Raw genomic sequence first — 17,611 nt, 5'->3', positions numbered from 1 at the left:
CCCATTGTGAGAACACAGTGAGAAGTCAGTTGTTTGCAAGCCAGGAAGTGGGCCCTCACCAGAAAACAAATTGGCTGGCACCTTGACTTTGGACTTCCTAGCCTCTAGAGCTGCAAGAAATAAATGTCTGTTGTTTAAGCCACTCTGTCTATACTATTTTGTTATAGCATTCGAACTGACTAAGACAGAAGGCTTCTGTGAGCTTGACATTATCCTTTTAACAAATTTCTTTCTGCTTCAATCAGCCAGAGTTCATTTGCTGCTTGCCACTAGGAAGCTGACTGTCATGCCCCTCAGGGGCAGGACCTTCACACTTGGGCTGTGGCACACCTTCCATCTCTGGTCCTCTCTGCCTACATCTTCTTTTCATCCTGCTCAAACAGGCTCATTTCTTCATGGTTCTTTCATTCAACTTCCAGAGTTGGGGGATCTGATTGGCTTTGTTAATTACCACTGGGCAGAGCGTAGTATCAGGCCATCCCGAATGACTCTACTCCACCTGGAAATTGGACCACCTTTGGTCTAACTGGGAGAAAAGATGTGCTCAAGGCAGAGCTTGGAGCATCTTCCCCTAGCACAGGGGCAAGAAGAAGGCCCTGGAAAGGGATAGTGAACATGGTAGACACCGCGATTGACTTTTCTAATACAGTTTTCTCCAGATTATATAAAGTAAGGTACAAGTCAGCAAGATATAGCAGAGAAAATTCAGGGCTGAGATGGAATAACTGGGAAAGGCTTATCGGAGAGAGTAGCCAACTCCACCCCTTCCTCAGACGTCACCATGTTTCTAATGACTTTTCCTGACTGCATGCTTTTAGCTCTGTTCACATAGAATATTAGAAGAATCTTAAACATTCTTTTATTGCAAAATTCCCACGTTCTCTTTATGTTATTCTTGTCTCTTTCTCTCTCTTCTTTTCTGTGAATTTTTAAGGTCAGGGACTAACTTACTCATACAGAACCTACTATAGAGCTGGATCTGTAAAAGTTCATATTAGGGTATTGATGGCTGTTGTAGTAAGCAAACTTCCAATCAAACGACTCAGATGTGACGGGTGGAACTTTATTTCCTACTTACATGAGACCCAGATAGGAGTTTCTGATTAATGGGTGGCCTTCCTCTAAGCAGGGATAAGGGATTAGGACCTTCTATTACATGGTTTCACTGTCTTCAACACGTGGCTTCTGAGGTCTCCTTGCTTAGCTACATCAGACTAGAAGGAGGATTCCAAGTGCATGCAGATTTCAGTAAGGTGGGCCTGGCAGTGGTACTTGTCACTTCAATTCACATTCCTTTGGCTAGAAGGGAGTCACATGGCCACACCTAAATGCAAGGGAGTTTGGGAAATGTAGTCTCATCGTGGGCCCAGGTAGAAAAAATGGGTTTGGCACGCAGCTAACTAAGCTCCTGAATCTTGAGCTGGGCCATAGAGAAAAGGAAGGATCTGAATGGATAGAGAGGAGGGGATGATATCTCAGCAGAAGGCAGGAGGGCTGGAGTGTGGAGAACAAGAAGAGAGGCTGACTGTGAGGAGCTCAGTGTGGACAGCTCACCTCTTTCTTACCAAAGCTTCTGGTCTGAGATTTTGGTTTCTCAAATGAAGAAGGAGAGCTGTGGTCAAAGATGCTAGTTTGGAGCCCAGAATGCCTGGTTCCAATCTCAGCTCACATATGTATTGGCTGTGTTACCTTGCATAAACTCTCATTTTCATTTTCCTCATTTATGAAATGGGGATAGAAATTGTATGTACCTCATGGGCATGTTCTAAGGATTAAGTGAATTAAAACCTATAAAAGATTTAGAAGTCTGCCTGGCATATAATATGGATTCAGTAAATGTTACTACTTTCACTCTTTCCATCTGTATGTGTGTATTTTTACGTGTGTGTGTGTGTGTGTGTGTGTAATTATAGCACCATGAGCATAGGGAAATAGCAATATGAGGGCAAGGGAAAGAAGGGAAGGAGGTCAAGAAATTCAACTTCAGCTTTGTAGTTTGGTCACTAACTAATAATGTTGCAACACTCACTCTTATTAATCTTAGTACTTTAGACAGTCCATGCTTTCTTCTGATTGCCTTTGTTGTCTCACCAATTATCAATCAGTTCTGTAGTGACATTTGGTCTTATATTTTGTATTTTGTGTTATGACATAAATCTTTTCTCTCTCCTACCTTTTGTCTGAAATTTGGCTTGTTTGTATGAGGAATATAATGGTGCTCATTAGTATTGGTAGGGCCCTTCAGCTGCCGGCTTCCTTAGAGCAAAGCCCCACTCATGTGGGTCTTTATTTCAGTGGGTGTGATGTCCATTTAATGCAAGGTCATTGCCAGTTCCTACACTTGTTTCCTCTTTCCTCCCGGTGGCCCTTCTGGCTCCTCCATTCTATTGCCGGTGGGCTGCCTTCCATGATCAAAGGCCACCCCGACTCACTCTCTACTCACTTGGGCTGCAGTATCCCCAGGCCAGCAGCTGCCCTGACTGCGAGTCCAGTGGCCACCCACACGGGCAGCTGGGAGGGGTGGAGCAGCTGTATCTGGATAAGGTGATGGGTAATAGGCACTGACATTTGATGAACTACCTCTCTGCATTCTTGCTTCACAGAGAGGCTGGGTGGAGTGGGTTTGCCAAGTCCTCAAATAAGAAAACACTGTGTTTCCACTCGACTTCACATTCGGAAGTAAACTCACTGGGCAACTTCTTGCATGAGGCTCATGTAACTTTAATGCCTTGTCCTGGCACTGTTTACTTGCCTGGCTGGTAATGGCCCCTTCGCTCGGCCTCCTGGAGGACAGGATTTGTTGCGTGCCTCCAGGGCGTGCCATCCCAGGTCAGCAGATGGCCTTCTGATTACTATTTCCAGCCTGTCTTACCTGACCATTCCTTCACTGTATGAACAGCTGTTTCCTTCAGTTCAGTGCTACCCAACCGGATTGGTGATTTTTCTTCTGCCCTTTTATTTGCACAGAACATAAATCTTTCTCTTTTTCTGACCTGGCCTGCAGTTCCATCCACCTGTGCCTGCCTTGAGCAATATATAACTCTCGCCAGGTTCTGTTTCCCTTGCTTGCTTCAGCCTATAAACCAAACTTTCTTCTTTCTTCCTCCCTCTCTTCTGAGCTGATTCAGCTGTCTTTTAGCACCTGGCTGCCAGTTAACACTTAAACACAAAAAAATACATTATTTTATGGGTCTGACCTGAACTGGAAACTTCTGACAGAATGAGATGCACAACAGAAGTCTCAGTTCCATTGGCCTCCTTTCTCTCCTTTGCTTGAGTCTGAGGAGACTTAATTTACACTAGGCTAGAAGCGACTGTGCTAATTGAAAATGAGTTAATTAAATAACTTGGTACTTAGGAAGGATTTTGAGCTGTCAAAGTATAGCCAGTCAATTGAATCAATTCAGTTAAATGTTTAACAATAATCACAAAAATTGGATATGAACTTAAGAAAGGAAAAGTAATCTATGTCCCTAAGAAGACCCTCTTGTGGATTTCAGGCCAATCCTAGTCAAATACTATTGACCTCTCCAACTGCTGCCATTGTTTCATTGGTGTTTTGCTTTATAATTTTATTTTGGCTTCCTGGACTAGAGGAGAATCCTTCTGTATGTTCTCTTTTTGTCCTCTTTTTGTGGAGGGTGTAACGTGTTCTCAAAACACTGTTTCTCACTTCCAGTTGAAAATCGAGAAAGTAAAGTCCTCGTGCAATAAAGTTTGTAGCAACAGGCTAGTTAGAAAGGAGGGACTCAGCTGTGCTTATAACAAGCTTTGTAGGGAAATGAGTGAGACCCTATGACATTATGATCCAGAATCTGCCAAACACACACACACACACATAACTGTTTATAGGTGATAACTGATGGAGAATGCTTAGCTCTTTCCATTTTTTTTTTCTGAATGTTAAGCATATAAGTTTTAAAGATGGACTTCTTTCTCTCTCTCTTCTCTCTCTCTCTCTCTCTTCCTAGTTGTTTTTTGAATAGCAGGTCAAGGTTTGGTGTGTAATGAAAACCTAAGTATCTAAATGAGAGCAGCGTCTGTGTGGCATATGGGATGTCTTCAAATTGACTTAGGCTGAGTCAACAGGGCAGTGAACATCCGAATGGAAAATGGCAACACTCCAGCCATTTGGCGGGCCTCTTCACCTCACAGAATTGGCATGTTGAATCCTGTTTGGATTGACTATCATCTCATTTCTCTCACAGAGAAGAATAAGTTGATGGTATTTGTTCGGTGGTTTTTATCGTTCAGTTTTTTACAACCTGTTATAACTTTGATCCTCACATCAACTCTGTGCGATAGGACAGATACAGTTTTCCCATCTTATACGTAGAAAAAGGAGATTCAAGGTGGTTTACTTGGTTATGGAACTAGTTAGTATCAGAACTAGAATTATGTGCTTGACACGCTGACAGCTCGTCTACTGAAGCATTTTCATTTCACATCTACCTTGAAAGGTATACGCTCAAAAATTGAAAGAAAAGACACATAGGACAGCAAATTTAAGTTCACAAGCTCATTAGCCCCAACAGCAATGCTCAAATAATCAGATGTGATTTAGAATGGAGTTTTACAGTTTCTGTCTCTAATGATGAGCCTCTAGCACTACCAGATCCTGAAGTGCTATCTGAGTCATCAAATCAACAGTTGATTTCTAAGACCAAGTCACTGGTGATGCACATCTCTTTCTTGAACATGTGTAATTCATTTATGGTACTTATGTTACTTGTCAAGTAAACAGAACATTCAGTTATTTGGAACACTCATTCGACAGGTATTTTGTTGTTAGTGGGTAGAAGGATAAAACTTGGGAGATGACAGGGACAACAGAGGCATCAATTTTAGTCTTATCATTTCACGTAGGAGGAAATCAAGGCCCAGAGAAGTGAAGTGACTCAACCAAGGTCACAAGACTGTGTAACAGCAGACCTGGTTTCTTGCCTTTCAGTCTAGTGCCTGTTCACCGTGTCATGTCACAGACGTGCACCTACCCGCCCATCCTCGGAGTGGAGCAAGGAGGAAAAGAACCTTCCTAGGGGACCTTGGGTCCCTTTCATAGTGACTGCGTGTATAGATAAAATCACATTTTATACCTAGTTTTTCTGCAAAAAATTACACACAAACACATTTTGGTTAAAAGCATGGAATTTAGAAAAACAATCTATTATTAAAATATATATATATTTTTTGATACTCTGTTGCCCAGGCTGGAGTACAATGGCACAATCTCTGCTCACTGCAACCTCCTCCTCCCGGGTTCAAGTGATTCTCCTAGCTCAGCCTCCTGAGTAGTTGGGATTACAGGCACCCACCACCACGCCCAGCTAATTTTGTATTTTTAGTAGAGGCGGGGTTTCACCATGTTGCCAGGCTGGTCTCAAACTCCTGATCTTCGGTGATCAGCCTGCCTCGGCGTCCCAAAGTGCTGGGATTACAGGTGTGAGCCACCGTGCCCAGCCTACAATATTTGAAGTAATAATAGATACAGTGATTTGTTTTCATCCTACTCTTGTATATCGAGGCTTGTTTCATAATTTGTAGATTCGCTAGGAAGTTGAGATCACTATACTATTTTCTTTGTTCGAGGGAGGGTTAAGATCCTGGAACTACAAATCTCACACACTTATAATAAATAAATGTCTTAGAGTTTGCCATGTTCAAACACGTTGATTACTTTTTCCCACTTAATTCTTTCAAGCACCCTATGAATCTGATACTATTATGATCCCATTTTACAGATAAGGAAGCTGAGACTTAGAGAAGCTTGAAGCCACACCCTCTGTAAATGGTAGTTTTGAGTTAAGTCAATATGATCTGAACTCCAGAACCTGCAATTTCAAACAGTGCTCTTCCGCCCCCCATTCATATTTTGAAATTAGTTTTATGAAGTTCTTATGCTGCTTGATTTCTTTGATAAGCATGAAATGAACTGCAAATTTAAATAAAATAAATTGCTCAAAATTTTCTGTTACAAACTTCTGGAATTCGTTACCAGGTAGCGTCAAGACAGACGCCCTCCTGAGTTGGTACAAGAGGGCTTGCCAGGATGCTGACCACCGCAAGCATCTTGTAGAAGGACTACTGGGGCTGAAATTTTTCCAGCAACTTCTGTACCTCTAAAGAAACTTCTAAGCACACAGTCTGAATAAAAAATCTCTTTTATAATTTGGACAATTGTTTTAGAAGATAATGAAGATATGTACTTAACAAGGTAACAAGCAGTGTGGAAATCATTATACTAGGTCTTAAAGGCCGATTTATGTTTTTATTTCTTTGTTTCTAAGTTAGGAATAGGGCATTAAGTTACATATCTTTTTGTTGCTTATTGATTTTCTTGGTGTCATCAGACAAATGTTTACCCGTTGATCACTGTAGCTTCAGTGTGAACCACTATGGCCCAGGCAGGCTTCCAATCTCAGATAAAAGTACTTGGAATAATTAGCTTTTGATTGTGAAGATACACCAACTTAATAAGAACCCACAGCAAGCTTAAGCAAACTCAGAATGCCTCCTTTACAACTCCATTTTCCCTTGACTCACCACCAGCTCTTTCAATAAACATGAGCTTATGAGAGAAAGAAAAAGCCACATAAAAATTTCTACTTCTCATATTGTTTTCCTTTTTAAGTTGCAAACTCAAGCCTGATTGTAAAGCACTCCAACCAAAAGACCCCCTCAGGCAAAAAACACATTATGAAAAGCTATTTATAAGGTTTAAATTATCCATATTAACATATTTAAGATTCACCAGTGTGGTTTCTAGATGTCAGCTCCAATCCACAGTGAAGCTTCGGTATAGGGTTATAGAGTCGACTACAGTGACTCTCATAGGAAGAAAATGTGGAGTGAAATCACAGGGCTGGAAAATCCCTGGAGGAGTTAACTAATCTATCCCCCTGCCTCTGGCAGGACCAAAAGCAAAACCCATTTAGGTTCAGGTACAGACCTATATTCCTATTTTGTTTGCAAAACCTGATTGGTTCATCTCTTTCCATGTTTTAAGTGAAAGCTGTAGGCAAAGTATCAGAGAAAAAAATTACTTAGTATATATAGACATGCACGTATACAGCCAGAGCTTGATCATTAAGTATTTATTGGAGTTCTTCTATATTAAAAGGACAACACTGAGCTCAGAAAGTTAACCCAGTTTAGGTAAAAAGATAGTTTATACTCACAATACAATTTGACTAGGGAGATATGACATCTACCAGAAACATTTATATCCCAATTCAAGCCGGCACTGGATTGTCTTGACACAAGTATTAGGAACCTAATGTGTACTAGCACAGACGGTTCTAATCGCATTCACTCAGACTTCTAGTTCTTTATACATTCACATCCTGGGAATTCATTCATAACATTTCAAAATTACAAAAACTTTATTTTAACGAGATTGGTGACGTTCAACTTTTGTATCTTGAATTCTTGCTCAGAAATGTTATCCACTCCCTCTATGCCCATCTCACTGCTGGAAGCTACTAGCGTCATCAACTGGACTGACATAAGAAATCCAGCAAAGCAGGGCCAATGTCTCCGTGCAAGGTTATGTCTTACGGTATTCTCCTAGGCTATGGGGTGGTTTTTTAGCTAGGGAGAAATGGTTAATGGTCTGCCGCGAGGTGTCTCCTTAAGTAGGGTCAATAGGCTCCTCCTACTTGGGTCAGAATGCATAGAATTAAACAGAATTAAACTAGGTAGAAAGGCAACCTTTCATTCATTCATGAACTCAATCAATGGGCTGTTATGAGCTAGACTCTGAGGCTATCAAAATGCATGACACCTGGTCCTCGTTTGTGAAAGGCTCACAATAAACAAGTAACAATGATGTTGTGGCAAAGGGCAGTAATCGAGGCAGGTACTGTGGGAGCCAGGAGGCAGAAGGATTTGATTAGCCATGAGGTCTGTAGATATTTCATAAAGTATGTGACATTTAAACTGAGCTTTGGAGTATAGGGGATTTCATCAGATGGAGAAGGTGCAAGAATCATTCTAGGCAGAAGAAATGCTATGTACAAAGTACTGGCCCTGGGACACAGCGTGGTCAGAGAAGGACAAGGTAGAAGAGGACGTGTGGACTGGGCAAGGAGATGGGGTTGTAACAGCAGTGTGATGACCACATTATAAAGGTCTTTTTATAAAGTTTGGTTTGGGCATTTTGATCCAGAAAGAAGGATGCAGAGAAGGCATGGGAGTCACCTAAAACTCTTAAACAGAAAAGGACATGTCTGGGTTCATGTTTTAGGAAGATCACCCCAGGGCCCCCCAGTACATGGAGAGAATACTGAGGTGGGGAAAGCCTGGGACAGGGAGACTGGCTTGGAGGCCACGGCAATAGTCCGGATGAGATAAGGTGGGGAGAGGAGATTGGAGATTGCTGGCATCATAGGAGATGGCAGGATTGGCAGACCAGATCTTGTGGGCAAAGGAGAGAAAAAGCTGGGGAAGGGTTTGTCACACTTCTCTGGAGATCAACAGAACATGAAAAGAGGATCAAATTAGAAAGGGGTGAGGTGTAGAGCCCAGGAATCTTTGAAATGAGTTTAAGTGTAGACATGTTGTATTTGTGGGACGAGTTTTTAGTGATGTTTAGCTCGGGTGAAAACGTTAGATTGTAGAGCTGAGGAGTGACTTCTAGGTGGGACAGGACAGTGAAACTCACCGTGATGACCGAATGGATGTTCTAGTTCTGGGAAATGGTCCCGTTGCTGGGGCCGTTTCTCTGTTTGCATGCCCAGAGATAGCTGTGAGATCATTAGTTTCAGCCACACTGTGGTTTACACGTGACAACATTTCTCCAATTTTTCTACCAAGATGCTCTTATACCATGGGGAAGATTGGGGCAAGGAGCAATATTATTTCAAGTGCCTGTCTTGTCTGCAAAATGTATTTAATGTCTGGATTCTGTTACAAGTTTGTTTTGATTTAAATAATGTTTTAAATTATTTACCAATTAAATTATGCATGGTAACCACTCCCCACCCAAGCCTACGAATAGCCAGGGTTTTGGGCCCCCTTGGTATGTGACCGACCATACTCCTTGGTGTGCGAAGCACAGATCTAGTAGAGATCTCACCATTACTGTGACCACCCTTCTATTCAGAAAGAGCCTCCTAGGCCCCATCTGTGTGCGTGTAAGATTGCACTGGCCCAGAATTCCCTAGTCATTCCCCGAGGCACAGTGTGAGCACATTCTGACTTCGTGAAAAGAAAAAGAAAAAAAACAAACAGACAAAAACCCAGAGATGATCCTTTTTCTTTTCTTAAAAAAACAAAGAGAACTAGATTATGTATTTGACCATTTTTAAATTACAAAGATAGAACACAATGGAAAAAACTGAATAATACACAAGTGCGTAAAATATCAGGTAGGTTTTTACCTTATTCCTCTCCCTCCTCTCCTCCCCAACTCCCACTTCAGGGCTTCCTATCTGAATCGTTGCATGTGCTATCTTGCCTCAAAATAAAATCCAGTAACTGGCAGCAGCAGCCTCACCTGGGAGCTTTCTAGGAATGCAGCGTCTCAGGCGCCACCCAGACCAACTGAGTCAGAATCTGTGCTTTAGGACTCTCCCTAGGAGATTGATATGCACTACCAAGTTTGAGGGGCAAACTTTTTGTGAAATTTGAAGGAAAAGTTGATTTCCCTTCTCTTCATCGAGTATCAGTTTCTTGAGTCCCCAAATGTTGCTGCTTTCACTGGGCTTGTTGTACTTGCCCTGCCCTGGAGGGGAGGGGCTCATCTGTACCTGGCTGTGGCCCATCCTCTCTGCTCTACAACTGATCAGTCCCCGCCCAGACAAGTGGTCGCCAGCCAGCCTGGCTGTTTGCAGGTCCCACCATTCATGTAGCACTCTCTGTCCTCAGATTTCCAGGAAAGCAAAACAAAACGACAGGACAGAAGGAAAAATGCACAAATTGCGCTTTCTTGGGCACCCCTCCAGCCATTCACACCCATTTGAATGGATTCCAGCTCTCCTGGTGTGTTGCTCTGAAGCTGCTAGGGGAGGAGGCCCACCAGCTTCTTGTGATAGATCCCCTGGATCCCCTGGGTGTCACTAAATGCTCATTCCTGGCATCACTGCTGCCGGGGAGCTGTTGGCTAGGTTGTTGGTGGAGGTATTTTATCAGGGACCGGTGTGAGGAGACTAAAGCAGAGGTGACATGGAAATGATACTCACATTTTCTATAAAATTATGCATGCTGGAGGGCCAGGTGTCGTGGCTCATACCTGTAGTCCCAGCACTTTTGGAGGCCAAGGCACGTGGATCACTTGAGATCAGGAGTTTAAGACAAGCCTGGGTAAGAGGGCTGGGTAGCAGGTTCCTAAAAATAATAATAATAATAATAATAATAATAATAAGAAGAAGAAGAAGAAGAAGAAGAAGATTTAGCTGGGCATGGCATCTGTAGTCCTGGCTACTTGGGAGGCTTAGGTGGGAGAATCGCTTGAACCCAGGAGATGGAGGTTGCAGTGAGCCAAGATGGCACCACTGCACTCCAGCCTGGGCAATAGAGTGAGACTCTGTCTCAAAAACAGAAACAAACAAAAAAGCACACCAGAAGCTGCGTTGCTGCCTAGGGAGTCTAGTTTGTATGCTGTTGGCATGGATCCAAGATACCTGGGTCATAAAGATTCAAGTTAGTCCTCAAGGCTTCTGACTCATTGTGGTAGGTTTTACTGGTCACACTGGTTATGGATCTTGGAGTCAGGCACACTAGTCCATCTTTCTCCTTTATGTGGGGTAATGACCACCACAGAAGCTGAAATATACTGGAAGATCTAAAACAATTACTCAGGGTTAAGCTGTGATTAGTTCCACCAGGGCTAGTTCCTCTGGAGTTGCAGAAAGTTTAACTAAAGGGATCTGAGCGTAGTAAAGCATGTATAAAAATGACTGTCTTAGCTAGCTCAGACTGCTATATAACGACAACTGTAGACTGGGTGGGTTAAACAACAGGTGTTTGTTTCTCACAATTCTGAAGGTTAGAAGTTCAATATCAGAGTGCCAACATGGTCGGGTTCCAATGGAGGTTTCTTCCTGTCTCGTAGACACCTATCTTCTTGTATCCTCACATGGCAGAGTGAGAGATCATCTCTCTTGTGTCTTTTGTTATGAGGGCACTAACCCCATTCATGACCTATACCCTCATGGCCACATTGCCTCTCAAAGGTCCCACTTCCAGATACCGTCTCATTGAGGGCTGGGGCTTCAGCATACACATTTTTGCAGGGGGAGGAAGGAATACAAGCATTCAGTTCATAGCAAGTACTAAGAGGATGATGTATTTTAGACCCATTTATTTATTCACTAATTTGACACGTAAACTGAGGAGAGAACAGGCCAGTGTTTTAAAGCCCATGCTTTATTGGATGTACCTAAAACTCCCTTCCTTCACTGCCAAGATTTTGAGACACTCGTCGTCTCACCCTTACCTCTACCATTTCTACTTAAAATCAGTATATTCTGTTTATCTCCATCAGTGAAGACAATTTTTAGACGTTTATTTCCATGCTATGAAAATAATGGTTGTGTTTTTCATTTTTTCAACCATAAAAACATATTATTGAATATATTTTCTTAAATTACATGTTGTCTCCACATCCTACCAGGGGAGTTTGAGCCACTCCTTTAAGAAAACGTGCTCCTGGAAGCGAATCACTGTCCTAGGAATTTAGTGCAGGTGAAATTTTAAAAATAATGGTCTTGCAAAGATCATGCTGGAGAGCTCAGAAAAGCAACAAGGCAGCTTCTTCCACTAGATAAAGAAGACATGACAAAGGAGAGGTCTAGATAATAGAGTTTGGGGTTATAATAGGTTTTTCTTTTACCATTTCTCAAATTTGCTTTCCACCAAATCTCTCCATGGATGAAATATGAATCTGGGAAGGTGCTTGGCTATTTCAAAGTTATAATTTCAGCACACTTGTGAATATTTGGAATTTCTTTCATAAGGGACCGATCTATTTTTCCCATTGAAAGTGAGTTTTAAAAGCCCTGGGAGATGCCCTTCAGAAAAGAAACTCCTACTGATGTGTAAATGATTGATGGTGATCTTTCCTTAAAGTAGATTTTGAGGCGTGGAGAGGAAGAGAGCATGAGAGCTTTGTGTTTCTGAGGAAAAAAGGTTGCAAAAACCACAGAGCAGACACAGGACGTGGAAGACAAGTGTGGCTAGTGTCACAGTTATTCTGTAGGAGTTTTAGTGTTTCAAGGGCATCTGACAGCTTATTTCCAAGTGCAGGTGGAGAGGGACAAATGTGGTATTTCCACTCAGTATCCCAATAGCCTCTGACACATAGTAGATGCTCAATAAATGTGGAATGGATCAACAAATTCTTAAAAATATTACTTAGTGTTCTTCTCTAACTCTTGCCACCTGTCACAAGTGAAGTAATGGTGGGCAGATGGTTTCTAATACCCCAGAGGCTCAACTTGATGTTCAAAGTTCATCTGAGCATCCTAAGAGAATTTTGCAGGGGAAAAAAATGATTTTCACAAGATACCTCTAAGGCACGTAGAATAAATGTCAGAAGCCTGATCTGAGCTTTGGTACTACTACTCTTGTGAAATTCTCGAAGTCTCCGTTTTTCATCTATCAAAAAGTAGAAATGAATATTTCATCAAGTTGTCATGAGGATTACATGAGACATGTAGGGCACAAGGCATAGGGCCTGGCACTTTGTAGGTGTTAAAAAAATACCATTATGCCAAGTCATTCATGCTATGAAAATAATGCTTGTGTTTTTCATTTTTCAACCCTAAAAACATATTATTGAATATGTTTTCTTAAACTACATGTTGTCTCCACATCCCACCAGGGGAGTTTGAGCCACGCCTTTATGGAAATGTGCTCCTGGGAGAGAGTCATTATCCTAGGAATTTAGTGCAGGTGAAATTTAGTGCAGGTAAAATTGAGTGGGGAGCAGAGTTCCCTGCCACTTTATATTCCTTTGGAGTAATGACTTTGAGGCCTTGGATTTGTTTATGAGTGATATATTTCAGAAACATACAGTGGTCCTTTATGGGGACATTGCCTATTTCTCGAGGTAGGGTAAGAATGTTGGTTTTTGAGGAACCTACTTAGGAGTGTGACTCAAACCAAGGGTGTAACTCAGAGGTACCGGAATCTCCTTACCCTGCGAGGACCCTGAGATTTCAGGCAAGTATTATAACAGTGTTTGCAGAAGCAGTGGGCTCTCTTAGGGCTTGGCCTGGTGATTTTCAAGCTAAATGCAGGCATATCTCATTTTATCATGCTTTGCTTTATTGCACTTTGCAGATACTGTTTTTTATACATTGAAGCTTTGTGGCAACCCTGCACTGAGCAAGTCTATCGGTGCCATTTTTCCAACGGCTTGTGCTCACTTTGTGTCTCTATGTCACGTTTTGGTAATTCTTGCAATATTTCAGATTTTTTTATTATTATATCTATTATGGTGATCTGGGATTAGTGATCTTGGACATTACTATTGTAATTGTTTTATGGCACCATAAACCATGCTTATATAGGTTGGCATACTTAATAAATATTGTTGGTATTCTGAGTGCTCCACCAGTCTACCATTCCCTCATCTCTCTCCCTTTCCTCAGTCCTCACTATCGCCTAAGACACAACAATATTGAAATTAGGCCAATTAATATCCCTACAATGACCTCTTCTTAGTGTTCAAATGAAAGGAAGAGTTGTGTGTCTCTCACTTTAAATTAAAAGCTAGAAATGAGTCAGCTTAGTGAGGAAGCATGTCAAAAGCTGAGATAGGCCAAAAACTAGGCCTTTTGCACAAAATAGTTAGCAAAGTTGTGCATGCGAAGAAAAATTTCTTGAAGGAAATTAAAAGAGCCACTTCAATGAACATACTAATGCTGAGAAAGTGAAGTAGCCTTATTGCTTATATGAAGAAAGTTTGGTGGTTTGGAGAGAAGATCAAACCAGCCCCAACATTTTCTTAAGCCAAAGCCTAATCCAGAGCACAGCCCAGCTCTTTTCAATTCCACGAAGGCTGGGAGAGGTGAGGAAGCAGAAGAAATGTTTGAAGCTAGCATAGGTTGGTTCAAGAGGTTTAAGGAAATAATTTGTCTCCATAACATCAAAGTGCAAGGTAGAGCAGCAAGTGCTGATGGAGAAGCTGCTGCAAGTTATCCAGAACATCTAGCTAAGATATTTGAGGAAGGTGGCTACACTAAACAACAGATTTTCAATATAGGCAAAACAGCCTCTTTTTTTTTTTGGAAGAAGATGCCATCTAGGACTTTCATAGCTAGAGAGAAGAAGTCAATGCCTAGCTTCAAATCTTCAAAGGGCAGGCTGACTCTCTTGTTAGGGGCTAATGCAGCTGGTGACTTTAAGTTGAAGCCAATGCTCATTTGCCATTCAGAAAATCCTAGGGCTCTTATGAATGATGTTACATCTACTCTGCCTGTGCTCTATAAATGAAACAACAAAGCCTGGATGACAGCACATCTGCTTCTAACCTTAACAGCTGAATATTTTAAGCCCACTGTCGAGACCTACCACTTAGAAGAAAATATTCCTTTAGAAATACTACTGTTTATTAACAATACACCAAAACCCTAGAACTCTGATGGAGATGCGCAAGGATATTCATGTTTTTTTTCATGCCTGCTAACATAACATACATTTTGTAGCCCGTGCATCATTGAAGCATTTTAACTTTCAAGTCTTATTATTTAAGAATTACATTTTATAAGGCTATAGCTGCCATAGATAGTAATTCCTCTGATGGATCTGCACAAAGTAAATTGAGAAACTTCTGGAAAGGATTCACCATTCTAGATGCCATTAAGAACATTTCTGATTCGTGGGAGGAGGTCAAAATAACAATATTAGCAGAAGTTTGAAATAAGTTGACTCTAGTTTTCATGGATGACTTTGAGGGGTTCAAGACTTCAGTGGAGAAAGTAACTTCAGATGTGGTAGAAATACCAAGAGAACTAGAATTAGAAATGGAGCTTGAAGATGTGACTGAATTTCTGCAACCACATGATAAAATTTGAATAGATGGGGAATTGTTTCTTATGGAGAAGGAAAAAAGTAGAATCTATTTCTGGTAAAGATGTAGTGAACATTGTTGGAATGACAACAAAGGATTTAGAATGTTATATAAACCTAGTTGATAGAGCAATGGCAGGGTTTAAGAGGATGGACTTCAATTTTGAAAGAAGTTCTACTGTGGGTAAAATGCTATCAAACAGCATCATATGCTAGTTGTGAAAGAAAACCTTAATTGTTGTGTTATTTTAAAAAATTGCCAGAGCCACCTCAGCCTTCAGCAACTGCCACCTGGATCAGCAAGCAGCCATCAACATCTAGCCAAGATCTTCCTCCAGCAAAAAGATGATAAGGCTTAGATGATTGTTAGCATTTTTTTATTTTTAAATTATTTTATTTTATTTCTCAGACAGGATCTTACTTTGTCACCCTGGAATGCAGTGGCACAATCATAGCTTACTGCATCCTCAACCTCCCAGCCTCAACGGTTCCTCCTACCTCTGACTCCCAAACAGGTAAGACTACAGATGCGCCCTACCACACCTGGCTAAGTTTTGGATTTTTTTTTTTTTTTGTAGATGGGGTTTTGCTATGTTGCTCAGGCTGGTCTTAAACTCCTGGGCTCAAGTGATTCGCCCACCTTGGCCTCTCAAAGTGCTAGAGTTAAAGGCGTGAGCCACCGTGCCCAGCCAATCATTAGCATTTTTTAGCAATAAAATATAAAATTAGCATATGTACAAATTTTTTTTAGACATAAGGCTATTTCATTCTTAATAGAATGCTTTATTTTAGTGTAAATATGACTTTTATATGCACTGGTAAATACAAGTATTCATGTGACTCGCTTTATTGCAACATTTACTTTATCACAGCAGCCTGGAACTCAATCCACAATATCTCTAAGGTATGCCTGTATTCATGTATCCAGAGCCTGGAACATGAGCTTGTTAGCAGCAAGGGGCTGTGATCTTTTCTTTGTGACTGCACAGCTTCTAGTCCAGGCCTCCTGGGAGCTGGTAGATATTTGCTGAGTGAATAAATGAATGCCCAAATGAAGGCCAACCAGGGACATGAGCTAGATGGTGAAGACTTCAGACAGGAAACCAGCCCAGAGAGAGGGAGGCTGGTGATGGATGGGGACAATGCCGGAATGCCAAATAGAAGTAGTGCAAAAAGTCACACACCAGGGCAAACGCCACACCCAGGCCAATTCCCACATAGGTTTTTGTTATTGGTGGTGGTGGTGCCCCCAAATTCTACATCCTACAGGGAAGCTATAGATTTTCTTGGTGGCCCTTCAGACAGGCAGCTTGGTCTTGGCCTTAGCGTATCTAAGGAAACTATAGAGAGGTGGCTTGACCAGAGGCCAGGTGTGGGTTGCCTTTGGTGCTAGGGTCTCTGACTCTGACTTGCATGACTGCATACTTCCTGTTTGGAGCAGAGACAGAAATCATGAGGTCATTTGTGTGTGAGGCACCTTTGGGCTCTTTTTTGCACAGTAGGCCAGAACTAATTGCAAAATGCGTTTGATCATGTCATTAGTAGCAGTTCTTTTTTTTTCTTTTCTTTTCCCTTCTTAATTGAGACCCACCATTTGGCACTGGAAGATTACACTCAATGGGCATCACAGGCCCCCAAAATGGGTACACTCAGACTCAAGCAACATTTATTTATTTATCCTTAAAAACCTTTTATTATAGAAAATATGAACCATCACATACTCATTTAATATCTTCAACAATTATCAACTCCTACAAACTGCCTCCTCCTGAAGATAATTCAGGCAAAATGTAATTTCATAATCTGGAGGCTAAAAATTATTATCTTTGTCACTACTACCATCATCACTACCACCATCACCATTATGCTCAAAACTCCTTTGAGAGTCTGATAAGAACTATGGACTTTATCATCAGAAACATGCATCTACCTGCCTGTACCCCCAATCCTGTGTTCCAGTGAAGGTTTTCACAATTCTTGAGGTTTTGCCAAGGCGTTGTGTTAAGAAACCTTGTTTTGGATTGAAGTAATCAGTTCTGGTCTTAATTCTTGGACCTCCATCAGTCAAGAAGACTGCTGATTAAAGCAAAGACGATGTGATATTCCTCAGCAGAATGGAGAAGTGCAGGACCTCCAATCCCGATTCACTACTTTAGTGCATCTCTGAGGAGTCACTTGCATTACTATGAAGCACAAATTATTATTTTCATTGAAGGTGGAAGTAGCTCAAAGCCTTTAAAAGTAATACTTATGAATATGTAATAAAAAGTTAGTCTGGGTTTATTGAAGTAGCAGATACTTTCAATGAATATTGATGAAGAAATATGAGACTAAAAAAGATACTAGGTTATAATACCAATGCACTGAAATTGAGAAAGATAAATTTTAACAAAAAATGATTAAAGAAATTGATGCTGATATAATTTTTATATGTTCCAAATTTTTTAAGGGACAAGAAATTACTTTGGAATGAAGCCAGCAAATGATGTGTTTAAATGCCAGCCTGGCTACAGTTGTGTCATTACTAACTTTCACTAAGTATTGAAAAATCTATATGGGGTGTATTTCGATTCCTAATTTTGCTCATTTTAAAAGA

General features: G+C 41.2%; 1 protein-coding gene across 1 annotated transcript in view; it reads left to right on the top strand.

Annotated features, from left to right (window-relative positions):
• Positions 1–423: 423 nt before the first annotated feature.
• RORA (RAR related orphan receptor A) overlaps positions 424–17,611 on the top strand; it is a 1,262,381-nt gene continuing 1,245,193 nt past the window's right edge. Inside the window, exon 1 of the mRNA XM_050797248.1 lies at positions 424–430. The gene's annotated coding sequence lies outside the window, so the exon portion shown is untranslated. The remainder of the gene's footprint in view (positions 431–17,611) is intronic.

Source organism: Macaca thibetana, chromosome 7, assembly GCF_024542745.1.
Source record: "Macaca thibetana thibetana isolate TM-01 chromosome 7, ASM2454274v1, whole genome shotgun sequence".
In the NCBI taxonomy this organism is placed as follows: Eukaryota; Metazoa; Chordata; class Mammalia; order Primates; family Cercopithecidae; genus Macaca; species Macaca thibetana.
The sequence above is the reverse complement of the archived record's forward strand: the minus strand, read 5'-3'. Positions and strand labels throughout refer to the sequence as shown.